Below are 26,840 nucleotides of genomic sequence, written 5' to 3' on the forward strand. Positions count from 1 at the left end.
CAGCGGCCAGGACATGTGATTTGCTGCGGAACCATTTACGTCCATGCAAGAAATCCAATTCCGGTATTTTTTTCCCTGAATTTCATCTTTTTAATTGAGTTTTTATATAGTTCTTAAGTCTTATGACTCTACAAACATTCTTGTGTCCCTTTTCCATGTATACCTACATTTATTAATGCAATTTCAAAGTTATCCTTTAGTACGTTTTCACAGTTGAAAGGCAGAGGAAATGTTCTCATTATCAAACACTTGCTATGGCATTACTTTGGTTGCATACTCGGTTGCATACTCAGTTCTGCAGCATGTACAGAGGTCTGCTGAGTGCAACAAGTTATGAGATGGATGTTGTACCTGTACAGAATTTGAGTTCAGAATAGGAGAACCCATGGGGTTTGGAAACCAGTGGAGCTAAGTATTTATTGCAGAATAACTGCTTGTACAATGTAGGTGGTAGAGTGCGTGAAACAGAGCTGCCCTGGTGCAGATGAGGTAAGGGAATGCCCGGGTATATCTCTGGCTTGTCATTCAGTGGATTGAGTCCTATTTAAATTTTCATATGTATGATATAATACCTGTTCTCAGTAAATAGTTGTTAGGCAGTGTCAGTACAGTGTGAGTGAATGAAATGTCATTGTTTTGAACAGAGATTCCATTCACTCTCCATGGGAGCGGTGTCTATGGGTTAGCAGTGTGACAAGGCCTTGTGACCCACTGTAACACTCGGTATCATTCCCTGCACATTCTCGCAGACCTCTGCTCTGTTTTGAATAGCTCACTTCTTCTCAGCCCTGTTTTTGTGTAGACAGTTGTTCTGGCGTGATTCCAGGTTGTAGGAGTTGTGTGTGCACATAATTTGGAGGTGCATTATGTAAAGTTGCTTCCAGCAAGTGGCAAGTGAGACCACGTGGCCTTAAACAAAACTGTTTTGTTTTGCTGCTCATGAATTGAAGTAGGTGACACCCGCTTCTGCTCGGGGGTTTATGTGTAACACCTTCATATTGACTCAGGAGCTTTTTGCGTGTGTTAGAAAGCTCCCGAGTGTTTATTTTTTTCCTATCTTAAATATTTTTCTTTAAGTGTTGAAGGAAATTAACCTGACCTCTTAAATGTTGTTTACCCTGGTGGTTTATTTGTATGTTTCAGTGGTTTAGGTTTTTGAACAGTCTCCTTTGATGAAAGAAATTTTCTGGGTTTCTTTTTGGTTTTTGAGGGTTTTTTTTTTTTGAGAACATCTGCCTGCTGCTGCAAATGCTGTGATGAATGCATTTAGAATCCTTTTGGAACTCTGTGTAGGTGCTGTATTTTACTGAAGACAACTTATATTCAGTGTATGAGTGAGAGCTGCATTTGGAGAAACAATTTGTTGCCATTTAATTGCTATGAAATATGGAGGGAAACTGGTGAATGATGTATTTGTGGAAGACTCTTTTGTTTAACTCAACTAGCCTCTTTATGTGTCTTTGCTTTGTTACCAAAGTGTGCCTCTCAACTTGTGGGTATGTGTTGTGGATTCCAGTCGTTCAGGTCATATGAAATCTGGAATTAACAAAAGGCTGAGGCCTTGCATGAGTCTTTAGGAGTGTGTAAATTTACTGTTGTGTAGTATCTAAAAAAATTGGAAAATAAAGGACTTGGTAAATACACTCCATTAGTGTGTGATTAAAACTCACCTCCTGCTTTTGTTATGACTGTAACAGCTATATTCTGAAATGAGTGTGTATTTAGGATGTGGCTGTGTGGGTCTCCACCCCAGCTGTGGCACAGGGGATGTGCAAACACACACACGCTGCTCTCCCCTGCAGTGCCAGCCGGGCAGAACGTGCAGGGATGGGCTGTCAAGTACCCAAATGCGGGCAATGATTAACCCGCAGTGCTGGCACAGCCCGGATCAGCTGAAAGGGTTCCTGGCCCAAGGACCAGGCTGTTAATACCCAAACACAGGGGTGTGTACATCCATTTACTTCTCATTTACTTCCCAATCAGGGCTGCTCAGTGGCCCGAGGGGAGGCTGCTGCCTGGCCACAGAGGTCTTTGCAGTAACATGTGTGTTACCCAGACCACTGCTGAGGGCCGTGATTGAAGGTATGGCCAGCGGTAAAATGCAGCAATTCCTCCTAAAAATTGCTTGAACCGAACAAGAAATAGAAGCTTTACATTCTTAGCAATGAGAGGGGGTTTTGGTCTAAGTCATTATATATGCAATCAGAAAGGTAATTAGGAAGGTGCCCCATACTATTGTTGTTGCTTTTTCCCTTCCTGTAGAGTTAATTACCCTCACAGTCCTGTAGTTGCCCTCATAGCTCTGCAGGTGTAACCACTGTGAGGTACAACTTGCAATCAGAAAAGCTTACTGGCTTTTACACTGCTGGAGCTTACATAAACTTGGAAAGTTGGCAGGAATGATCTGGACTTGTGTGGTTTCTGTAGAACAAGAACAGCTGCTCTGCTGCTATCATCTCTCAGACATTTTAGTTGTTAAAGTGCAGCCTTTTGTATTTATTTTAAACACTTCACCGTTTCACCTAAGTTAATTTTCAGTATTATAATGAGGAGAAGAGTATGCCCATTACACTGTGTGTCTTGAATCAGGAATCCTACTGGCTTTATTTTAATACAGCAGTGTGCCCATGTAGTGTTCCTTCAGAAGGTTTTGTGAGGACTGTCACCTATTTCCTGAAGATGACAATCAGCTCTTTGGACAGGGTGTGTTTTGGGGGTGACTGACTCCTTCTGCTCATGTATGGCCTTTACTTGGGAGAGGTTAAAAAAGGCAGGTAGGAATTGCAGCAGCAGGCTTGTGTGGACACGTGCAGTGCTGAGGGTGTCCAGGCCTGACACCCCCCAGGACAGTGAGGTTCTTGGGTGAAATACTTTGCTTACAGAAATAGGTGCTGTCAAAGTTAACATTGGTTGATGCTCCACAGATATAAGTAATTAATAGCCAAGGAAAAATCTCACTCAGGTGAGTTGATTGTTGTGGAGATGGGAGGTCTTGCACGCTTTCCCATGTAGGCTTGGGTTCTGAAAACTTTCCCATGTAGGCTTGGCTTCTGTCTGTGCTTAGCAATTGCAGGTGAAAAGCTGTAAAAATTCAGTTTTAGGGCAATACAATACAACTCTGTCTGCCCTTCAATGTATTGAATAACCAAGAATATAAATGCAAGGCAATCTTGACAAACTTGAATTGTATTGAACTGTGCAATAATCCTGAATTAAATAATTATGAATAATAAGATGGTAGGCTAAAAGCATAATCATTTTAATTTTAGGCAGAAAATATGATACGCTTCCAAGCAGATAAAATTTTAACCCGCTGCTGTTTCCTGGAAGTGATGATTCTGATAAAGGGAAAAATGTGGTGGTTATTCTCTTGGTCTTACTTTGTTCTTAATGCATTTTTGTTGAAGATAAACCTCTTTATTATGAGGTAAGCAGGAATATGCTGAAAGGATGAGAAGAATATGAAGAACAGGGACAGTGGTTGCCTGAACTTTATATTGGGCATGCATGCTGTATCTCATTTTTCTTCTGTTTTTCTGAGTCTGCTTTTACCATGAAAAAGGTTTAATTTCAGTGCCAGTTTCAGAAAATGCCTTTTTTTTTTTTTTGTTTAGTAAGTTGTTCCTTAATTGACTTAGCTTTGTGTAGCCCTTTTAATATTCTTCACAGAAACAGCAAAAAAGATACTTCTGGAAGTAATTTTCCTCTAGATAAAATCTAGATTAAAAAAAAAACAGAAAAAAATCTTTGTTTTATTGTTACAACTTTTGTATAGAAACTTAGTGCTTGTTTTCAAATACAGAAGTTTGAGGGTTTGAGGAGGATGGAGTTAAATAAATCTCAAATTGCTGGTTGTATGAGTCACTAAATTGAGAACATAAATACTCATATTCTTTGGAAAGGACCTCTCAACATTGTTTTCCTGCTTAGTGTCAACTGCAAAACACAATACAATATGTTTAGCTTAAAAGTAGTTGTATTTGCATTTGAAATCATAGTTTGTGATAAAAGTCAGATAACCTTTTGCATGGGAAGCTGACCAAAGGCTGGCATTAAGTCTCCAGTGGAGGCTGCATTATCATCCTGATGTGTTCTGTTTGCTTGCTTTGCTGAAAAGAAATAAAACTTGGGGAGGGGTAAAGGGCAGAGCAATGGGCAGTGCTGGAAAAGTCTTTGCAAGTGTTTTACAATGTTCAATTTTGTCCTAATCAGATGAGTGATTTGGTTGCATGTTTTAAGATACAAGAGTACTGAAGCCTTAAATTTTTTTAAATTGGTAATGCAATCGACTACCGTGCCTGAAAGGGACAACACAGCTCACAAACATTCCCACTGTGCCCTGCACTGCTGGAGTTTGCCTTGAAAGCACTGGCAGCTCCTGGTAACTGCAGATTGGAGAGTGTGGATGAGTCCTTGCTCCTCTATTCCTGGCAGTGATGGACTGGATTATTTCATATGCTCGAGTGCAAGACAGACTAAACCAGCATTCTCAATTATTTCTTGTTCTTTCTTACCATGGTTCTGAAAGCTGTCTGGGATGTAACCTTGTTCTCTCTTTGATGCTGGGAAACTTCTCCAGGGGCTTTCATTGATGGCAGTGTTAGCTGGATTACAATGTTATTGGTTGCCTTCCATTTATTTTGGTATTTTTAAGGGAAAAGAGCAAAGGCTCAGTTGGCCAAAGGACTGGATCTATTGATAGTGTTGTCTCATGTTGGGCTCTGTTTCTCCAGCATGGAGCACTCTTTCCTGTCAGTGCTCTGGCTTCAGCCTGGATTGAACTTTTTTCTCTTTATTTATTTAATAGTTGTCTTTTGCCTTTGAATGTACTTTGTGCTGAGAATAAGTACAACATTTATGGTCTCTCAAAACTAAATATTGTCTTTTCTATATGCTTGATGGACTCTTGCTGTCTATAGCAACTGTGTGTCTATGGGAGAGGGAGCCAAACTCAGCACTTGCTGTGAAGCAGGATCATTCAATTGTTTTAAAGCTGCTTCTCTGTCACCTCAAAGAGTTGTGACAGATTCCCCAAAATGTGCAGCATCTGTGGTTCTCTGAAGTGCTGCCTCCAAATGTCTTTGTGCATATGCTTCTGTCAAGTACCTGTATAAAATTTAACTGCCCTTCTGAAGAGACAGAAGGCACATATTTTTACTAGGATGCCTTCAGAACAGGATTAAAAACTCTCAAAAATAGGGATTTGATAAGATCCTCCAAAACATTATTCTATAGAGTATCAGGTGCATTTTAAAGACTCCAAGAAAGTAAGTAATAACATGCCCCATGTGTTCATGAGGTCAAAACTTGAAATAACCATGGTGTGTGTGGAACCAAGTTTATGGTATGCTGCATGGATGGCTTGGATTGAAGTGCTCATACAAAGTGGAATTCTCAGCACTGGCTGCTACTTTGAAATGTTCCTCAAGAGCTTCTTGAGTTTTCACCTGGTTTCACTGAAGTGTTGCTGTAGTGGCATAAAAATGTTTTGCAGCTCCCGTATCTGAGAGTCTTAGGAAAACCATGTGAAGAAAATATTGTTTTTAGAATTTGTTGTTATGCAGTTAAACAGTGAAGTTTGGTTTAAAGTTCAAATGTGCCCTTTAGCAAACTGTTTGCCTAAGGCGGCAGCCGCCTGAGTGCTTTGGGGATGGGAGATACTCGTGTTTGCTGACTTTGGGTGTGGAAAGGTGGCTTTTCACAAAGCAATGCCAGGGTGAACGCGGCCATTCACTAGAAACAGCAGATTTCAGGCAGCTGGTGAGGAAATAGGAACGGCCTCTTCAGAGATGTCACACTAAACCTGCTAACAGGTAACCAGCTCTGCAGGCTGTGTGAGCACAGAGACATTTGCTGCAGAGAGTGAGGATGGGTAACATCTTTTTCCTTGTAGTAGTTGCTCATTTTTGTTACATAGTGCTGCTACTGTCTTCTTTTTCATTAAGAAGAATAATAGTTTCTGCATTGAGGGTTCTTAGAGTTCAGAAAAGATTTTTTTTTCCTCATGGTTTTCCTATCAGCTAAGTATAACAAGATACTGTTTCAACAATGCAAAGCATTCTAGTGAGAGTGAGGAACTGTGGGAACGTGTTTCATCAGAAGATATTAATTATTGTTGCTTTAACTGTAGTGAACAGCTGTTGAATGATATGTTATTTTTTAACTACAGCTACTGTGACTATCTTGTCTAGAGATACAAATAGGGTGTGGAGGGAAAGGCAAAAAATATTTTTAGCCTGAGGATCAAAGTGTATCTACACTTAGTAACACAAGGGGAAGGGGGAAAAAGAGGTGGAGGAGAGAATGGACTTTGTACAGGGAATCAGTTTTAGTGAGATTGGGTAATACTTACCCCATTTGTCCAGATATAAGTCAGGTTTGAGCCTATGGGGTGTTGTGACTTGAATACTTTGGTTGAATGTTCTTGTGTTTTTCTCTTCAAGAAATCCTGCAGTGCTGTTCTGTGCAGGTGTTCAGGGCTTCAGTGCTGTGCTGCACTACAGCCCTTCCCCCAGCCTTGCTTTGTTCCCTTAAGGGCAATTGCAGAACTCCCAAAATTAAATACAAATGAATTAAATATACTTAAATTTAATGCACTTGTCAGTATTTGAGCTAGTGGCTTACCACTGCTAGGCTTTTCTCTGCCATTGGGTGATGTAAGAATCTACTCTAAGGCAGGTGGGCTGATTAGGGTTCAAAGAGTTAATACTCTAAACAGAATTTACAGTATAAAACAGAGTTAATACTTTTAATGGAAGCATAGAAGAGATAACATAAGAGAATTTTAAGGTTCATGTTTCCCTCTGGGGCCTCTAGTGCTAGGCAACCTATACTTGGTCATAGAAGACTAAAAGTATCCTGAATTTCAGATGTCTCATCAAAACCAGCAAGGATGTTTCTTCGAGTTTCCTCGGTAAGACAGAGAGAGTAGTGATAAACTTAGTTTATCTTTAGTTTATAGATAAACTATGAATAAACTCTCTGGCTTTGTTTTGTCATGTGTTTGTTCTGCCCACTTCCTGCTGTTGCAGCACAGCCTGATCTCCAGGACAGCCCCTGATCCAGGAGTGTGCCCCTTGTCTGCAGCAGGCAAGGTTCAGTGTGCAGAGGCTGAGGAACAGAATGTATCTGAGCACTCTCTTAAATTAATATTAATTGACTTGTCTTAGCCTCTGGCTTCAAGTTATTAGGAGGGAAGATGATGGATTTATTTTCCTCCTTCAAGTTTCATCATGAACCTTGCCTGTGCTGTAGAGTTCAAGTCCAAACAGGAGCTGGATGGTGATACAGAAAGAGGCACCTGTGAACAGTGTATTTTTTCCTGAACATTGTTCTTTTGCTTCTTGAGTTGCATTTCATTTTCTAAGATGTTTTTGTTACTGGAGGGTGGTTTCTGAGGAAAGTGGTAGTATTCTGACTGTGTGCATAGATATATTTTTAAACATATACAAAATTTGCCTTTGCTAGTTTTAAAAGGGTGGCTCACTTTGAATATGAACAATATTTTTTAGAGAGTATAAGCCTTACAATTTTCTTTTCACAAAAAAAAAACAGTTTTATTTTAGACCTACTGAAGCAGTATGTGTTCATTGGAAATATGTCCATAAAATATTCTTAATGATTGAAAAATGTATTCCTCTTGTACATGTTTTAATATTTACAAAAAATAATTTATTCTCAAGAAAGGGTCTTAAGGGAGCTCTGTGGTACATGAGTAAGGAGAGAATCTACAGGTTGAGAATCTTTCTCTGAAATGACTTTCAAGTAAGAGAAGTACTGGTAATGCTTGGTATCCCTGGCTTTGTAAAGTGTTGACAGATACCAATTTTCTGTTTGCCATTTAGAAACTAAAAACCCGTTGGTGTTTTGACAAGGCCATAAAACTTGTCAGTATCGTGGGGATCAGCTGTTTAATTACCTGTTGCTCCTGGTGGAGAGTGAACGAGGAGCTGTGCAGACCTGTTGAGAGGAACAGTGTGACACACGTGTGTCCCCAGAGCTTGTCTGAGTCCCTGCTGTCCCACCTCCAGGTGTGGCTGGGTGCAGCTGCTGGGGGCAGGCCTGAGGTGGCCTCCAAGCCCTGGCAGTGCCTCCATCTCCACAGCCAGGAGCCAGGAGTGTGGTTTGGAAGAAGCTGATGTGAACAGCTGATGCAGACAAAAGTCACTCAAGGAGCACTGTGTGCTGCTGCTGTTCTCAGATATCAGCCTGGGAACGTGGGGGAGTTGGGGAGATTGACAATGTGTATTTCTCTCTCTATTACTTTAGGTGGTTTTCTATTGCACAGCATCTCAGAACAAAAATTAGGTTAATACCATATTTCTTTTATTTTCTGTTAGATTTATGTCAGCATTTATCATCAATTGTTCATAGAAAAGAATAACTTTTAAACAGTAACATTTATCACTTCTGGCCTCTGCTTTTGCTGCAGTTTGAGTGTGGAAGCCTCAGTGCAGAGATAGGTATGGAGTGTTGGCTTGGGTATTTCCAAGGGTGGGGAGGAGAGTGCTGAGCTACTACTGCTCTAGTACCAGCCCATTAGAAAACAGTGGAAGTTGTACCATATTTTTCTGGAATGGCAACCTTTGAGGTCTTGTAATCTGAATCTTTGACCTTCCAACTCAGAGTTAATGGACTCCTTGTAACCCTGCCCTGGACCTTTGATCAACCTTCTGGTACAGGTGCCTGCAAGAGGAGGTAAAACTCTTGTTGGCATAACTTGTGTGATCATTGAAGAATTTGAGCTTTCCCCAGGTTAGGAAATTGCTGCTTCAAAAAGGGGAACTCTGCACAAGATGTTAAGTATGGACTCCTGCAATATTGCTGTCACATGTATTTAAGAAAAACTTTTCCTGCGCTATTATGGACTACAGAGGGAGGTAATAATTTCATTTTCAACACGTGTTGCTGCTTGAGCCACTTACAGAAAGAAAGGGTTTTTGTGTGGATTTGTTTGGTGGGGTTTTTGTGCTGCTGCTTTTTTTCTTTGTGGCTTTTTTTTTTTTTTCTTTTGGTTTTCTCTTAATTTCTTCTAAAATGATCCTCTTGAGAATCAGGAGTAAATTTGAGGTCAAGTGCTGATCTAAAAGGAGGTTAGATGGCTGAGTCTGTGTTCCTGCCCTCACACAGGGGCTTTGCCAGGGCTGCTTATCCACTCCTGCATGGGCAGACTTTTGAAACCAGGATGAGCATTTTCTTCAGAGCATTTATTTTGTGCAGGTTGGCCTTATCTACCTGCCAGTGATGGGATGTGTGCCCTGTATTCTGCTTTTCATGCTGTCCCTGAAATCTGTCAAGTCAGATTTTGACCCAGGTTTCACACAGGTTAAACCACCTTTTTAATGGTTCTTTGTACCTACTGAAAAAAGTAAGCGATTGTTATCTTGCCAAGCACAGCTTATTTTCTGTTTATATACTAGTAGGTTTTATTTCATATACAGTTGAGCTTGGTTTCTGTTAATCAGCTAGGTTTTGTGCTGATCATAATACAAACTAGGTGTCAAATCAAGCTGAATAGGATGACTGATAGCTAAAAATATCCTCCCTTCCTTAAAAGAAAGTGGGAGTGGGTAGGAAGCTATAGGACTCGCAAGTTTCAGGTTGACATTGTGGATCCTGTTACTAAAAATGATTACTGTTTCATGGTGGAATTAACTTGCATTATGTAGTCTTCGTTTGTTCTTGCCATGCAAGTCATTTACTGAAAACTTATTTGACCATAGAGACCTTTTGTAGGTGGTGTAACTTGGGAATTGCTATTGCAACTGGAATGTGTCTGTGCTGTTTCAGGGAAGGACTTCAGCCATGAATGGTTGTTTTCTGCAAAGGGGCAAAGTATGATCTGAAGTTATTAAAATATGCTGAAAAGCTTCTGTAAATCTTTGTGTTAGACATGGAAGTTTTGTCCCCATGTTGTGTGTGTGGATGATTCCCCAGCAGTGCTGGCTGTGCTGCTGCTCTGAATTAGCAGAGCTGCCATGGTGCACAGCCCTGCTCACAGCCTTGCTGACATCAACTCTCTTGGCCTGTGTTCAGAAAAGTAAACAGAAGACAATCAGTGTTGGATTTGGCATAACTAGCAAGTCCATAAAACTGCCAAATCCTTCTCAGTGTATTCATCCAATTAATGACATTGATGTAGGACATTTTCTTAAATGAGTAAAACATACTGTATTTGGTTTTCTTAAAGTTTCCATTTTTTACTTAATTAGCAACCACAGTCTTTACTTAAATAGCATTTTTTTTCTTGTTATTGTTCTTTTGTAGAAAAAAAATGAATTCTGAAAGCTCAGGTCTTACCATGAGTAGCCCTGCTGTAATAAACCAGTGTGCCAGAGGAGGAATGGAACAAGAAAAAATTTGGTAAGCATTGCTTCTAGTTTTTTAAGAGGTTAGTAGGCAGCAATATTGGAAGATGTAGTTTGAAAATTAGGAAAAATAATTATTTGTTTTAACTGATACATTAAGTCTGCATTATTCAACAACAGAGAAGGAAAAAGGGAATTTTTTATTTTGCTTTTGAGGTTTTAGCAGATGACATGATACAGGGTGTCATGGGGGATGGGTTGTGGAAAAACTCCTGTTCATTTCAGCAGTGCAGCAGTTGTGCTCAGGGAATCTCTCACATATGGCAAATGTTTTAATCTCCCCCTGCTGCTGGGCCATGCTGGTACCAGGACCTGCAGAGCTCTGAGGCTCCTGAGATTCCTGCCCTGGGAGACCTTACAAAGCCAATAGTTAGTACTTCGTGTATAGAGAAAAATTTACTCTGTGCTAGAGGAAAAAAGCAATTGCAATGTTAAAGGGTAGACATGGAGAAATGCTTACACTTCATAACAATTTTTTGGTGAAAATTGCCACAGACCATACGATTTCTAGCACCTGCTTTGTTTCCATGAAGGGAACAGGGTGTTGAAAAAGCTTTGAGACTATTCCACCTGGGTTAATAAGCCTTTTCTTGAGAGCCTGCTGGTTTTTACTTGCTGTTGTTTGCTAGGGATTTTTTGCATTATTTATTTACCATGTGGCAAACAACCAGTAAATTCATGACAGGAAGCATGACATCCATATGAACAAAATCCTACCTTATGTTGTTTTTGTTGTCTGAGGAATACTCTTGAAAAGCTGAAGAATTGAAGAAATATTTGCAAATCAATGTTCTGTTTCCTGTTGCATGCTGTCAGGAAATCAAATAATCTTTTTGTTTTGCTTTGGTTTTAGTGTAATGTTAAACTAACAGCATAATAATACCTTAAAGTAGTTTCTTTTAAGCATTTCTTCTGGAACATTCTCAACAAAGTCTTTGAATAAAAGGGCAGGATGAAGAAGAACTGTGGGCTTCCCTCCTGACAAACAAATCTACTGAAATCTACTGAGGGGTGGGAAATTGACACAAATACTTTTTTCATTTGATGTCTTTTGCTGATTTTTATATCCTGCTTGTGGTATTGAGCTGGGGACAGTTCTGGTTAATGTCTTTATCAGTGATCTCCATGAGGGGATGGAGGGCACGCTCAGTACATTTGCAGATGGCTCCAAGTTAGGTGGGAGTGTTGATCTGCTGGAGGATAGCAGGGCTTTGCAGAGGGATCTGGGCAGGCTGGGTCCATGGGCCAAGGACAGTGGTGTGAGGTTCAACAAGGTAAAGATGGATCCTGCACTTGGGTCACAACAGCCCCCTGCATCTCCAGCTGGGGGCAGAGTGGCTGGAAAGGAAATTCTCTGGCTGGGGCCAGAGTGCCTGGCAGGAAAAGAGCTGGGGATGTTGGTTGACAGAGGCTGAACATGAGCCCAGGTGGCCAAGAAGGCCAGTGGCATCCTGGCAGTATCAGTGACAGTGTGGCCAGCAGGACCAGGGCAGTGATTGTCCCCCTGTACTGGGCACTGCTGAGGCCACAGCTCAAATCCTGGGATCAGTTTTGGGCCCCTCACTACACAAAGACATTGAGGGGCTGGAGTGTGTCCAGAGAAGGGCAAGGGAGCTGGGAAGGGGCTGGAGCACAAGTGTGATGAGGAGCAGCTGAGGGAATTGAGATAGTTTAACCTGGAGATAAAGTCCTCCCTGGGCCTCCTTATCAATAGCAGTGTGGTGCATGTCTGGTTAGGTTTCTAAACTACTATTTTTTATTCTGGGCTTCTGTGAATGCTACAGTTGAATGAACATTATTTTTCTCAGCCTAATAAAGTGCAATGGTGCACTGCCTTACTGCATTGTTCTTTTATTGCTGTTTATTCATTGTCTGATTCTTGGAACTTATTTACATTCTGATGGTTCTGGGTTTATTTTCATGAAAATATGAGTCTTGGTAAGGACTGGTGTTAGTCATAGGAAGATTAGAAATGTCTATTGTCAAAAGTGTACAGTGGCAGGGTAATATATTCAATTAAGTCAAAAGCATTCACAGAGAAAAGCTCTGAGCAAGACCTTGTCTAGCATTTAAACATCACTTTGGATGCATAGAAAAGACTTTGATGTTGCATAAGGCCCCCTAGAAACAGAGGGGAGAGTAAATAATTTGCTGAACCCCAGTTACCTTGTACAGCCATTTACCAAGGCTGCCATTCTGCTTTATCAGTGCTTTGCATCTGCATAGTTTGGTGCGTCTACCTGATGAAAACAGAATTGGATTCCCAAACTTGCGATGCTTCACTTCGCTGTGTTGCTTTTTCCCCTCCCAACATACATAAACAAGATTACAGCAGCAGAAGAATGCTGGTAGCAGCAGAAGTGTGACTGCTGTGAGTGTCTGATAACTGCAGGGTATTGTGGCACAGTTCATGTGCAAACCAAATTAAGCTGCTCTTGATAAGCAGGAAGGTGAAGGAACTTGGTGGATGGTCATAACATCAACAATATCAGCTGTATGAGCTGGTGTGCAAGAGAGCAGCTTGAGAGCCTTGAGGTTGTACAAGCTCCTGATTTGGCAGATTCTCAGTGTTTTCATGTTGAAAATTGCGAGAAAGGAGCTAAAGATTAGGGAGCAAGTGGGAACTGTGTCAATTCATCCAGGCTTTCTGTGAAAGTAGCTGGCTGGCACATTGTTTTTCAAAACAAATGTGCAGGAGAATTGGAAATTTTCCAGGTGTTGTTATTGTGTGTGTATTTTATAACAGGCTTCCTCTAGGCTGGATGAAATCTTGCTAGTCACTCCTTCATGATGTTACTTAGGATTTAGTCAGGGAGTATTTAATCCTTTTAAAACTAATAATTGAAATTTGGGTCCTGGATGTCTCATGACAGTTTTGGTGCCTTTTCTTTCTATTTCTGTCTCCAAATACTCTGCCATGTTCCTTATGAAGTATGTGGTGTTCTGCTATTTCTATAACAGAGTTTTAATCACTTTTAGACAAAATTTCTCTGAAAACTGTTCATGTTATGAGTAAATAAATCTTAGAAATAACCAAACAAGCACTGTTAGATGTGGACTCTAGTGTGTTCTGCCTCTGTACTTATGACTTGGGTTAAACTGAGTTTGAGGATAGAAACTTTGTAACATCTTTTTATTTTTTATATGCTGTAACAGGCTGTTTTTGTTTCAGCTTTCTTTTCTAATCTGAGACTGGTGACTTTGTGGGGAGGGGAAGCTATTGAAACTCCAGTCCATAGAGTGAGAAGGAAGACATACTTAGATACTGAATTTAGGTATTGCATAAACCAACTTTAAACCCAGCTCCATCATTGCATACATTGAAAAAGAGCAGCTTACTGTCATATCTAAGTGTGCAGATGTCTGGAAAGTCTTTGGTATAGAAAAAGTAATTATTCTGGAGTATTGTACAACCTGTATTTGAAGTGCTTTTTTGATAAGTTCATCTGGACAATAATGAAAAAGAAATAACAGAGTCAACTGAGATGAAAACAATATTTGAACTGACATCCCCATGACTGAGTAAAAGCAAGAAGGAAAGCAATGGTGAGCAGCTGAAAATCTGCATCTTCACTTAATAAGGAACAATGCAGATAGCACATAGATCTTACCTTAATGCCTGTGGCTTTAATCACACAGTCTCCTTCCTCAGTGAGGATCAGGAGGGAGCAGCTGAATTGCTGCCTTCTGTACCTCAGGCAGACAAGTGCACAGGCTGACTCGTAGCTTGTGTGGGAAGTCAGGTTTCGTGACAATAAATCATCATGGCTCTGTTGCAGCTTTTGCCAGCTGCCAGTTGATGAAGGAAGAATTATGTGTCTGGAATTACAGTAAGAAGAGAAACAAGTTTCACAACTTTCCCTGTTTCTCTTATATCCTTGTTTAATCAGTAGAAATGAGTCATCCTGAAGGACTGAATTAAACTGGCTCCAGTCAAGTGTGGTTTAACTGCAGATGTTTGATTACAAAAGGCGCATGCATGTTCAGGGAATACAAGGTTACAGTGTGTGCAAAAAGGAAGCCCCATAAATTACAGATTAACATTTTAGATAGCTCAGTAAAATTATCTTATCTACAAGAGACCTTGAATTAGTTGCTTTCTAGTGTGTCTTATTAAAAAGTGAGAAAATGCTTTTCTTGGAAAGCCGTAAAATATTCAGGATAGTTAGCCTAACATAACAATCATCCCCAACCACTTTTAATAAAGCAGATAAATATTTACTGTATGTATGTAAAATCACTTCTATCTTACCTAACTTTCCCAGTTTATTTAAAGTGCTTCACTGCCCATAAAAGGAGTAGTAGAATTGAAAATTGTTACAAGGGAATCGCTTGCACAGGGCCTTGCAGCCCGAGAGCAGTCCCTTAAAGGAAGTGGATGAAGATCCAGGAGAAGGTGACTCATGAGGCTCTGCAGCACACTCACAAACAGTGAGATGAGAGTGTGATGAAATGGTTAAAGTAAGTGCACTCACCAGCTGCTGACTTTGCCTCATGCATACATGAAATGGGCTTTGTAGCTGAAGAAAATATGCCCTAGAGGCAAATACAAGTTTAAACATATGTTCAATCATTATGTCTTGCAAAACTAAGTATGGATTGCATTTCCTCATCCTGGATGGGATCAAAAACCTCTTGATTTTGCCTTGAGAAAGAAAAGCGCCGGGGCTGCTCCCGGCCCACGAGGTGGCAGCCGTGGTTCGGATGAGGGGCTGTGCCCTCTCCTCTCTGGCCGCTCTCCTTCCCCCTTCCCACCCCGCCCTTGGCCTTTTTCTGGGATCACATAAGGACATAGCAGCTGAGGTTGTTCAAAATTGCTTGTTCAAAAAACACCTTACTGAGTGAAGGCTATTGCTTGGTGGGTTTTTGCAGGTTTTTTTAATTTTGGTGAGAGATCATCACTCACTAGATTTCTGGATAAAGCTTTAACCTGCATCTTGTACATGTGATTGCATTGTCTCGAGGTCATACTGCAAACAATTGTTGTTGATTGTGTGTCTCTTAAAACATTTGCTGAATACTTGGTTATGACTATTGGGTCCTATCTGCTTTTTTAATGTGACATGTCTCTTTATTATAGCTGTTAGCTGAGGGAGGGAGTTACAGCAAACATTTCTGAAATAGCTGATTGGTTCCAGTTGAATGTCAAGAAATTTTTATCCAAGTAAAAGGTAATGACATCTTTAGGCTGCCCTCAATGGTATTTTGTTTATGAATGTGTGTTAGTGCATGGCTGATGACAAGGCTTTTGTACTCTGACAAATAAACTGAGTGCTCAGAGGGAGTGTGTGGAGGGAGTGAAATACATTTCTTTATTAAAGAGCTGCAGAATGCTTTAAAACTGTACCTTTTACTTTGATGTAGGAAAGGAATGTAAAAATCTGTCAGTCCATCTGTTTTTTTAAAAGTATCTTGTTGTATTCTTCCTTATGGGCTATCCTGGTGAAATCTAAAAAACTAAGTTTAATAGAAAATGTCACTTTGGACTATATGAATAGCTCACTTGGCTGGAACAGGAATCACTGGTACTGAGAAGGTGAATCTGTGTAGCTTTTAATAAGGAACCAGGCTTTCACATTTTGGTATGTGAAAGTTTTTAAACTTCCTTTTGTTTTCCCCTCCCCATTCCTCCCTCCATGTATTAGAGAGTGCCTGCTATCAGGGTGATAAATAACGCAGGCTTGGATCACCAATGTTAGTAACTAATACGCTATGGAAGGAGGCCTCCGCATCCCTAACTCAGGTTTTGGTCATTTGTAAGTTGAAATTATGATTGTAGAAGATGAAAACATCTCCTTCAGTGCTGTCTCGCAAATATGAAGTAAATGAGTTTGTATAGTTTAGAACAAGGATGAAATTTGTCATCTGTCTTAGTTCTTATTCATGCTATAGAGTCTCATTTTCTCATTCAGATATGCAGCATCATCTTGATGTATTTTCTTTTCCTTCTCCATTATCTTCTGAAAAAACCCCACAAAAGTTGCAGAAATAATCGAAATTTCTTGTTGAAAGATATGAAACATGTTAACAAGCCAAGTAAAGGAATACACTGCCTTCCCTCCTTCAAAGTTGTCATGGCTTAACCCCTTGCTAATGACAATGATAGTGTCACCAAAAATCAGAAATAAAATGCTCTAGCACTGTAATTTCAGTATTAGGAAGAGGCATCACTTTTATTTTAGGTGCCAGATTTTAGGTGAGGGGGATATTTCTGCCTAACCCACTAGCTAGAACACTGGTTTAAATCTCTATAGCTTTTACATATTCATTACATTTCCCAAGACTCATACGTACATGCTAAACACTCACACGAATTCTTTTGCATATTCAAATAACTTCTTGGAGCTTATGTACATCAGAGTAGGCATCAGAGGGTCTGTGGTGGTCATCTGGGGAATATTCTATTCCTCAGATCATCCTATTTTGGTCAGAGGCCTCCAAAAAAGAAAAGTACCTTTTCTTTGAGTGCACCCCAGCGTGGTCTGGCTGAGATGCAGCTTCTTATCAGCATTGCTCAGGCCCACGGTCTTTAAGGCTGCAGGAACCACTTGCACACATTTATTCAGGACTCAGCACTGTCCTGCTTTAGCTAGCACTGCAGGAATTCACAAGACTCAAAGGCTATTTGTTACAATCCCAGCTTTTCCCAGCACTAGCAGTGACTGCAGTGGAAGGCAGGGACAAGCAAGCCGTGCACAGGGGGTTGTCACCATCCCTGAGCTGTGCCTGTCCCCAGGCAGCCACCGGCCCCCTCAGGCCCCCCCTGCCCTGGGCAGTGTCCCTGGGGCCACCTTGGAACAGCTGCCCTGACCAGCTCCGTCCTTCTTGGGCAGATCCTCGCTGGCAGAGCAGGAGATGCTGAGTGTGAGTTTCTGCTAATCTCTCTGAAACATCTTGATTCTCTCTGTGGGTGCATGTGTGCATATGAACTGCAACTTTTTTTTTTTTAATGTAAAAAACCCCCAAACCCAGTGATCTACCACTGGTAACCATCTGTTTCCTGTGTGCTTACCCTGCTTCTCCTTCTAAAGGTTCTTCTCCTTGGTCATGATTCCTTTTCACTGACTCCAGAATCTGTTCCTATAAACAGTCTGTTTTATTTTATACACTTGTTCAGCATCTATTACAGTTGAGTTTCTAGCTAATACTCTAATACTGATAGGAAGACACTTCTCCTTGCCTCCCTGCCCCCCAAAAAAGTAGCTCTTACATGTGTTTAGTTAATTCTATGTCTGTAGAGGGAGCTGGTGATAAAGTTTTTAAGGAACACAAAGGTATTTCTTTGGGAATATTTACACATTGCAGTATTTGCAAACAGAAGATCAGAAACCAAAGGGTGATTTGTAATTTGATCTTTCCTTCATGGGGGAAGGTAGGCTGGAGGTGAACTGGTTAAATTAACTGGGTTTTCCTGTGGGGCCCTGAAAATAGCAATAGCTAAGTGTTGTAAGAGACAATGATTTGAATATATATCTTTCAAGCTGAGAATATTTGGTCACCTGCAAATCTGTGGGATACAAAAGACAGCTTTTCTGTATTAGGTTGTCATTCCATTGCCTTAAAACTACACAAGAAAATTCTTCAGCAGCCTCGTTTCTTTTGATGTGGAAAGAGAAAACCTGTATGAATAGGAGTATTAGGGTCATTATGAACAGAAACTCACTAAAAATATGTGACAAAAAACTACCTGCAAATATTTCAGAATATCCTCTTGTGTTGGTTAGTATGAAGAAGTCATGTTTTTCTTTCCCGACTTTGAACTTAATTATTAAAAGAAGCATAAATTAACAATGAACCTAACCTGTTGGCAGGAATAGAGGTGGTTTGTTGACATCTTCTGTCAGGTTTTGTACTCAGTGGTGAAGGCCAAGAGCTGACTGTGTTTTATGAGCTGTCTGGTTAGTTATGTCTTCATTTTAAAAGATGGATTCTATAGTTGTTTTTAAAAGCAGTGAATTCAATTAATACTGTGTTTCTGAATGTAGAGAAAATTTTGTTTCAAAGACTCATTAATTGCTGCAAACTGCACCAGAAAGGAGGAGCTCTCAGTTTTTCTCTCTTGGGGTCTCCCCAGCCCCACTCTGTACAGAACAGTAAGATAAACATGCCTCTGTTTTGAAAGGTATATAACGTGTTTGTATTCCAGAGATTAAATGCAAGTTGTATGTGACTAGATAAACTAAAAAAAGACAAATTACACTCAATTTTTAAAAAACTGATATGTCTTTGCAATTTCTTTAGGTACATTCACATCTGACACTTTATAATCCATTATTTATCACTACACAGAGCTAGATGTGGCAGGTTGTACCTGGGCATGCTTCAGCACGTTTCCCTCCCTCTCGGATCTGCTGTTCTCAACGCAGGGAGGGGTCACGCTGAGTCAGCTGCAGATCAGTAAGGGATTTGTAGCACAGTGCCGACAGGGAAGGTGTTGATATGCTTTTATTGTACCTGCCCTGGTATAGAGCACCTTCTCTGTCCCATCCATCAGATTTCCTAAGTTTGGAGATTTTTTCCTTCCCCCGGACATCCTCCTTTATCTAAATTAGCAACTGACCCGAAGAGCTCTTTCATCTTCTTCCTCTGTGCTGTGTTGACATAGGGGCACCGATAACAAAACAGAAAATTGTGGGAAATATCCACCAATCTCCATACAAATGAAGAAGAAAGTGGAGAAAAAAATAGAATTAGAGGGTTAAATTAGTTTATCATTATCCATTGAAATTTATTTGATAGTCTGCTGGTTTATTATTCCTGAAATAGCAAAATGGGAATAAATCTCTTCATTCTGGGTGTGCTGGAGCAGGGGAGCAGCGCTGGGCTGTGTCCCCCGAGTGCGCTCCTGGCCATGGCACCGGCCCTCCTCGGGCTGTTTCCTTTGGGAAATTTGTCATATTTGAATTCCATTTAAACTCTAGCCAAGCTTCTCCCACCTACTGTTTGTCTTTTGTTTTTTAGGACTTATTACAATTACAATGCTTGGTTTTGTGGTAGTTTTTTAATGTATCAAAGTATTGAAAAGGTGAATTCTTTAGCACCAGAACAATTTCTGCATTTCCTCTCTGAAGGTTGTATGTGTCTGGTTTTGCTCATAGAGTGTGTGTGTGCTGTATGGGTAGGGCTGGACTTTTCTGACCAGCAGTGTCCTTCAGGTCTGTAGGTGTGCTTTGCAGAGCTTTCTCCTGTCAGGTTGAGCAGGTTTCTTTAGCAAGAAGACAGCTGTGAGATGTCCCCTGACTCTGTACACTTAGTTTGGAAAAATTGTATATTCTAATTTTGTAGTCATAAACAAAATTGTGATTTCTTATGTTCCTCTACTAATGTGTAATTTCATGTAACTGAAGCAGCTGTCCCTGTCTCCCTGAGGAACAGAGGCCATGAATGTTCAGCTGTTTGTTTTTCTCATAAAGGTAGGATGGGATCACAATTTTCTCTTACCATGCTCCTGCCTCAGGCCTTTAGCAGCTGACTTCTACCTACAGAAACACGTAATTGTCACAAAGGGCAGGTAGGAACATTGACCAAAGACTTGAGAACTGGCAAAAACTTGTTTTGGATTCTGAATCTCTGGTGTCCTTATTTATAGGAAATGGTCTTGTGTTAAATCCCATCAAAGTTCCTGAGTATTATTTCCTTGCCAATTTCAAGTCAAACTGTTTTAATTGGTGATTAAAATACTATTTTTTTTGTCCAGTCGGGAATCTGTGATTCTCTTTCCAAGGTATTGGTAGTCTCCAAACCTGTCTAATCCATCATCAGGTCACCGTTGATTTAGGATTTTGCATCGGTAGGTGAATAGACGAGGATAGTTTGCAGCCTTGTGAAGCAACAAGCTGTGCTTCCCCGGAGAGAATGCGGAGCTGTTTTCTCAGCCTAACCCGGCAGTTTAGAACTTGCTCAGGTAAACAACCCTGCGGTGCTGCAGAGCAAGCTTTGGGATCAGTACGGATGCCGGCTGTCTTGCTTTGTTACAGACCTAGACAAGAGGAGATTTTAACAAAGCACGTGAATTTCTGTTGTTTACAGTGCCAACTTGTGTAGGAAAACAAGCTGAGTTATTCAATTGCCTGTATTTGTTTGAAAGTGAAATAGCTAAGATTTCAGGTTCTTTACACAGTACTTTGTACATGTTTTGAGGTTTCTGTAAGAACAGAAAGGTTTTTGTGTGAAGCTGTTGTAAAAACGTAGTTACACCCACTTTTATTATGTGTTAATTGTCTATTAGGCTTTGTAATTGGTGTGCAAAGATTGACACTCCTGATACCAGAGCATGCTTAGAATAAATGTCTGCTATGGTAATTTAATGCTTTAATAGCCTATTAGCAATCAGTTACATCTCAAATGCACTATAGGGCAATTTCTTTTGTTAACTGAGGCTTTTGCTCACAGTAGAACTCCATTACAAGTGTACTGCAACTCTGTTTATATTCCACTAAAGCAAAGGTGTAACTGCTTTGATCTGGTTTCCATTTAAAGATAATGTAAAAATACTGTGATGCTTCTTCTCTGCATCTTTTTTCACAGTGCAGTTGAGTTTAGCGATCACCTTAAAGCTCTTTGTTTACATATCAGACACAGTGTTAATGTTTCTCTTTGTGGTTAATATTTAATATTTTTCACTTGCTAGTAATTTAAAATATATTTCTCTTGAGAAAAGCCGCACAATTTTACAAATTTGGACAAAAAATAATTTCATTTCTCCCCAAGTATAGTGGTTGATTCATTATGCCAGTTTAAAGAACAAGCTTTTTCCCCTATTCCATAGATTTACTCGAAGAATGAAAGTTATGGCACATTTTGAGTTTAAAGATCCAACCAAGTAACTTTTATCTTCCTCAGGAGGACACTAAGGGACATGGCAGCTCAGAGTTCTGAAACCATTTTCTTTGCTTTTTGAGGCACCTCAGCAAGTCAGACTTGCAGAAAGAAGGTGCCTGTGTGTGGTTTGCGTGGTTTGAAGAGAGCCTGGTTTCCTCAGGAAATGACATGTGGCTCTGCTCTTCGTCTTGCCAGCGAGTTTTGAACTCATTGCCTGGTTTCGTTCTTTAGAAGATATAAAAACTGCTGGAGCACACGAGCTCCAGTTTAGCAGAAGTGTGTGAGATGTGTGGCTGGGTGAGAGATGCTGCTCAGGGCTGGCCTGGCGAGGGCGGTCCCCGCAGAGCGTGGCCATTCCTGTCCTTGCTGAGGCAGCAGCACGGGTGCTGCCTGAGCTGAGCCCTGTCCGGGCATGGCAGGGGCTCACAGAGCTGGGGACACAACCTGGGGCTGCTGCTGGAAGGACCTTCCTCAGCTGCCCCAGCCCAGACAGCCTGGGGAGGAGGTGGGGTTCTGCTGTCACCCTGTGCTCTCAGTGCCAAACCTCACATCTTCAGCTCTGGCTGTGGCCATGGGCTCACATCTCACCCCGTGCCATGCGAGTGCTGTTTTACCTCATTCTGGTGCCACCTCGGTCTCTTGGAAGTAAGAAAGCAGCTTTTATCTTCAATCTTTACCCTGAAGAAAGAGCCCATAGTGTAGCATCAGAATTGCAAACTTGTCCTTCATTACTGTGCCGCTTCTCCCTAGTGATTGACACATCAAATCTGCTGTGTATCTCTTCTTTCTGGGTTTGAAGTTGTCAGGGTTAGGAGATCTGCCTGGAGGGCTCTTAGATAACATTCTCAGTGCATCCTGCAGCAGCCTGAAATCCTTGATGTGTGACCCCCACTTCAGTTGGAGGCGGTGAGAGTTCAGCTGAAGCGAACTCTTTTCACATCAGTTGTTCATAAAACATTATTTTTGATCTATTTGGAAATAAACAATGCTGTCCTGAAAGCACAGATATTGTTTCATTAATCAAGTGGTATAGTGTAAGTGATTGGAAAAAATCCAACATCTTGGCGTCAGAAACATGCTTGATGTATTCAAAAGGAGGAGGATCACTCACCTAGGCTACCAACAGCAGTTCTGGTATCCATGACCACAAAGGAAATGTTAAATACTTTTGCATCATCATTGATCAAATCAACATCTGTTTAATTTCTTCCCTTGTGGTTCGACTCTTACTTCAGCTGCTGTAGTGACTTGGGGATATTGTCCTGGTCTTCCAGTACTTTCTGTATAGAGACTGAAAAAGGCTGTTCTTTTGTGTTTGTGACTGGGGAGATTTTTAATTTTTATAACGAAATGTTTCACTGTGTGTCTCTAATGTACCTCATTGAAACCCAAATACATTAGCTATCAGCAAGAGTGAAAACAAAGATAATTGTGCTCAATTTTAAAGGCATGGCATTAAAAGTTTCAGTGGAACATAACAGCAGAGAGTGTCTAAAAAAAACCAAACAAACAAAACCCAGAACATGATGGAAATAAAGAACAAAGCTCTGTGTGCAGATGTGCAAATGCTACTAATTTCTTCCACTGGTGGCTCATCACTGTTCTGCTTTACAACAAAATCCCATTTTGTGCCTCACTTCATGTGTTAATGCCTGGTTTTGCAGGGATCGTAATCAAGAAGGGAAGGAAAAAGCATAGGAGTGTCTGTATCCATAGAAATAAATTATATTTTTTGATATATACTTTTATATGCATTTTGGAAAAAACTAGTTCCAGATATCTCCTACTGATAAATGCACTTTTAAAGGAATGTTCTTTGACCTGGGACAAAACATAAACAATTTAAGAGCCATCATTGGTATAATGTTATTTTAAAATATAGGATTCTGTACTTGTAAGAAAATTATTTTAACAAGGTTTCCTGTATGTTCTTGTAAAATGGTCTTGGGCTGAAATTAATGTAGTTAGTGTATTTATATTGAAGAGAGTAGAAAACCTAACTTGTTGCTGACAAAAGTAGACATAAGTGAACATTTTCTGTCCTGAGTGGATATTTTGAATAGAGCTTTAATGGTACCACAGGTTTGAGTCCATTGCATTCAGGGTTTCTATAGTAATTACTATGGCAACAGTGATGCAGAAAATGTTCCCACAGGAACCCAGCTGTGAATAATAACTATCTGAAAACATTTTGCTTTTGCATCTCATGTTAAATGTCCCTTCAGTGAAAGTATGGGGGGGTTGCTTACTTTATAGGAAGTAATTCTCTTGCATAAAGCCCCACATATGCTGACAGGTGTGTCTGGTTTCAGAGTAGAAACACCTTTTCAATGTATTGCTGAAGTATCATCCCAAAGACCAATAAAAGTGTTACAAATGTTAGGTGTCAAATTTGCCACTGGCTTCTAATGTTCTATGTTGTAGAGAAACTTCTTCAGCCAAATTTGTAGCATAAAATCTGCTCAGGAACTATAACTTGGTTATATCTTGAAGAATTGTGTAAATCATTTACATGTGACAAACAGTGTGAATAAACACTGTCTCAGTAGCCTTCTGACCTCGCTGTGCCACAAAGGTCAGGATCACACAAGTCACGTGGCAGAGGTCAGTATTTGTTGACTTCAGTGTCTATATATAAATTTCCTTCAAAAACTCTTCTTCTTTTTTCAGAAATAATTTTTTTCAGTGTTAAATAAAATATCCTCAGACTGTTTGTTGTTGCATCTAGCTCTCCTTGTACTTGTAAACTGGCCTTTGTGCATACAATTGCCTTGCTCATATTTATTTCACTTTCATTTGGAACAAAGGGGGAGCCAGTCTGGTGTTTATGATATGAATAAACTTTGAAACTTGAAAGCATTTCAGGGCTTGATTTGGTAGCTTCACTGTCATGGAGTAACCCAAAATACTTTTGGTACTCTGGGGATTTGTGGCCGCAAAGACAAGTTCTAATGATTTTCATGTATAGAAAAAGGGAAACTAAGCTAGTAAATATTTGCAAGATTCTGGTAATTCATTTTGAGATTGACAAAAATATGTTAAAGCTGAATATAAATGAAGAGCACTTTGTTAAATATGAGCAGAAAGCAGTTTTCTAAGCCCTGGGGGCTGATAGTTGCTCTTAGAGTTATTTATGCAACTTAATAGGAATTACTGTGCAGATGGAAATGTGATGAAATGGAGGTGAAATCACTATTTATTTGGGCCCCTGTGGTGTACAATCTGCTAGTAATGCAGGTGAAAGTTTTCTAAGCAAAAAATGTCTTTGTAAGTCTAAAAGCTACATAGTTTGATCTTGATGACTTGTATCTAAATATCACATGCTGATATCACATGCATTACAGATGTTTCAGCTGTCTCTTAAATATTTTGTTGCATTTATTGTACTTACTGGTCTTGCTAATCTAATAGATCATAGGTGTTCTCTCCCAGGTTTTGTTGGATGCTTGTCTTTAAAACAACACTCAAAGGAAAAAGATAAAGTATTGTGATTTGGGATTAAAAGAAAAAAAATTCGAAGTCAAATATCTAGAAATGGCAAAATGTTGAAAAAGTTGAAGCTTTATCCCTCAGGCTTGATATAAATATTGCAACATCCCATTAAAAGTTTTGTTATTGATAACGTGATGAGGACAAGAGGAAATGACCTCAAGCTGCATCAAGGGAGGTTCAGATTAGATATCAGGAAGGATTTCTTCACTGAAAGGGTGGTCAGGCATTGGAATGGCTGCCCAGGGATGAGGTGGAGTCACCATCCCTGAGCAGGAGCTCAGGAAACAACTGGATGTGACAGTGAGTGCTGTGGCTTGAGTGACTTGGTGATGGTCAGTGAAAGGTTGGACTTAATCATCTTGGGGGTATTTTGCAGCTTTAATGACTGTACTATTCTATGAATTTCTGACTTCCCCCCACTTTTTAATATTCTGTTCTTTACTTAACTGACAATGTGTGGGAGAATTTCTGTTGTCCATGTTGTAGTTATGCCATCATAAAATACTTGCTTGTATTCTGAGCAGGGCCCCAGAATGCTGCAGCATTTAATCTTTGGTGAGATATTTACGTCCAAGTTATTGACCTGTATGTGTCAAAGTAGCTAAGTGGAATTTGCCATGACAGCCTCCAATCCTTTAGGCATGCTGGAACGCAGAACTAATGGAGACAGAAAATTGTGGTATGATTTAACTTGTTAAGAGAAGTAGTTACTGCATACTGAAAATAAGTCGTGGGCATGGCTGCATCCACTGGAAAAGTTGAGTTTGATGTTGAGTTTGTGGTGACCAGGCCTGTTACAATCTCAACATCAGATGTTCTGGTCTGTCTGCATAGAGATTGCAGGAGTGGTTCTTGTCACTCAGTGTGAAACCCTTCAAGCAAGAACAGTCTCGCTCAGTGAACCATTATGCTGAAAGTTAGTCCTCTATAACTGATCACATTTGATAAAAACAGATTTCTTTCCTTGTCTGACTGGCTTAGTGCCATATCCTTGAGAGCAAGGTGTGAAAGTATCACGCAGCTCTCTTGAAAAGGTGTGTAGGAGTGTTTTACGTTTCAACACAGAAAAGTCTCTAAATTGACTGTAATGATCCTGTGCAACGTTGTAGTTACAAACCCACAATTTTTGCCCTTTCGGGTGAAATGCAAGCTGTAATGCAGAAAAAAGATGAATTTGCAAATGAAGGATAAGGAACCAGCAGTACAAAAGCTTTAAAATAGTGTATAGGATTGACTTGCCTCCAGGTGTTACTTGTTTTAAATACTGTTGCCCTCTGTTTAGTGCTGCTGGTCTCTCTGAATGCCTGTTAGTGAATCACAGCTCCTCAGGAACTCAAGTTTACCTTCAGAAAGAGCCAGATGAGACACATCCAAACAGAAAGGGCTTTCAGAACACACCCATTTCCTTTATCAAGAATATCATGTGGTGGCATTTGAATGGTTTTGACAGTGTCAGTAGGTTCTCTATGGTAAAGATGAAAATGTTATTTGGGTGGATTTTGAACAGCTAAGAAATCCCTTGTTTGATTTCTCTGTGTGGAAACCTTTTCTTTCCTGTCTAACCAGCAAGTTATCCGGTCTGGCTGACCTAAGTGGATTTCCCAGCTTTAGGGTCTAGTTTGAAAAGAAAACGAAGCAGACTTGTCTTTCCTTGAGCGTGAGTGTTGCGAGGCTTTTGCCCCGAGGCTTGGCTTTTTCTCACTGTGATGATGGGAGCAGTTTAACCTTAGCACCACATCTTGTTTCTCCATGGACCAGAGGATCCTCCCTGGCTGTTGGGTGGAAATGAGCAAACATTTCTTTTGAATGAGCAGTTGTGCTCCCTGCAAAGAATTTAGCGTGTCTCTGAGATGCGCAAATGCGGTGAGGTAATGACTAAAAATTAACAAGTGTTATTGCTGTTTGTTCTTCTGAATATATTGAAACGATACGGGAATATTTTTAGGCTGCATGGTCAAAGTAAAGCTGTGAATTATCGCTCTCATCTCAGCCTTTTATAATATTCATGAAAAAGTGATATTTTTCATAGAAACATAAAGATAACAGCTGTACCTTTGTGTAACAGCAGAGAAGTCTGGGTCCTCCTGCTGGCCAGAGCCAGGATTTCTCTCTAAGATATGACCAGAGTTCAAGGGGGATGCTTTTATAGTCCTGTATATT

General features: G+C 40.3%; 1 protein-coding gene across 1 annotated transcript in view; it reads left to right on the top strand.

Moving 5' to 3' along the window:
- ARHGEF3 (Rho guanine nucleotide exchange factor 3) overlaps positions 1–26,840 on the top strand; it is a 105,932-nt gene that overhangs the window by 777 nt on the left and 78,315 nt on the right. The gene's annotated exons all lie outside the window — the stretch shown is intronic.

This window comes from Melospiza georgiana, chromosome 11 (genome assembly GCF_028018845.1).
Source record: "Melospiza georgiana isolate bMelGeo1 chromosome 11, bMelGeo1.pri, whole genome shotgun sequence".
NCBI lineage: Eukaryota > Metazoa > Chordata > Aves > Passeriformes > Passerellidae > Melospiza > Melospiza georgiana.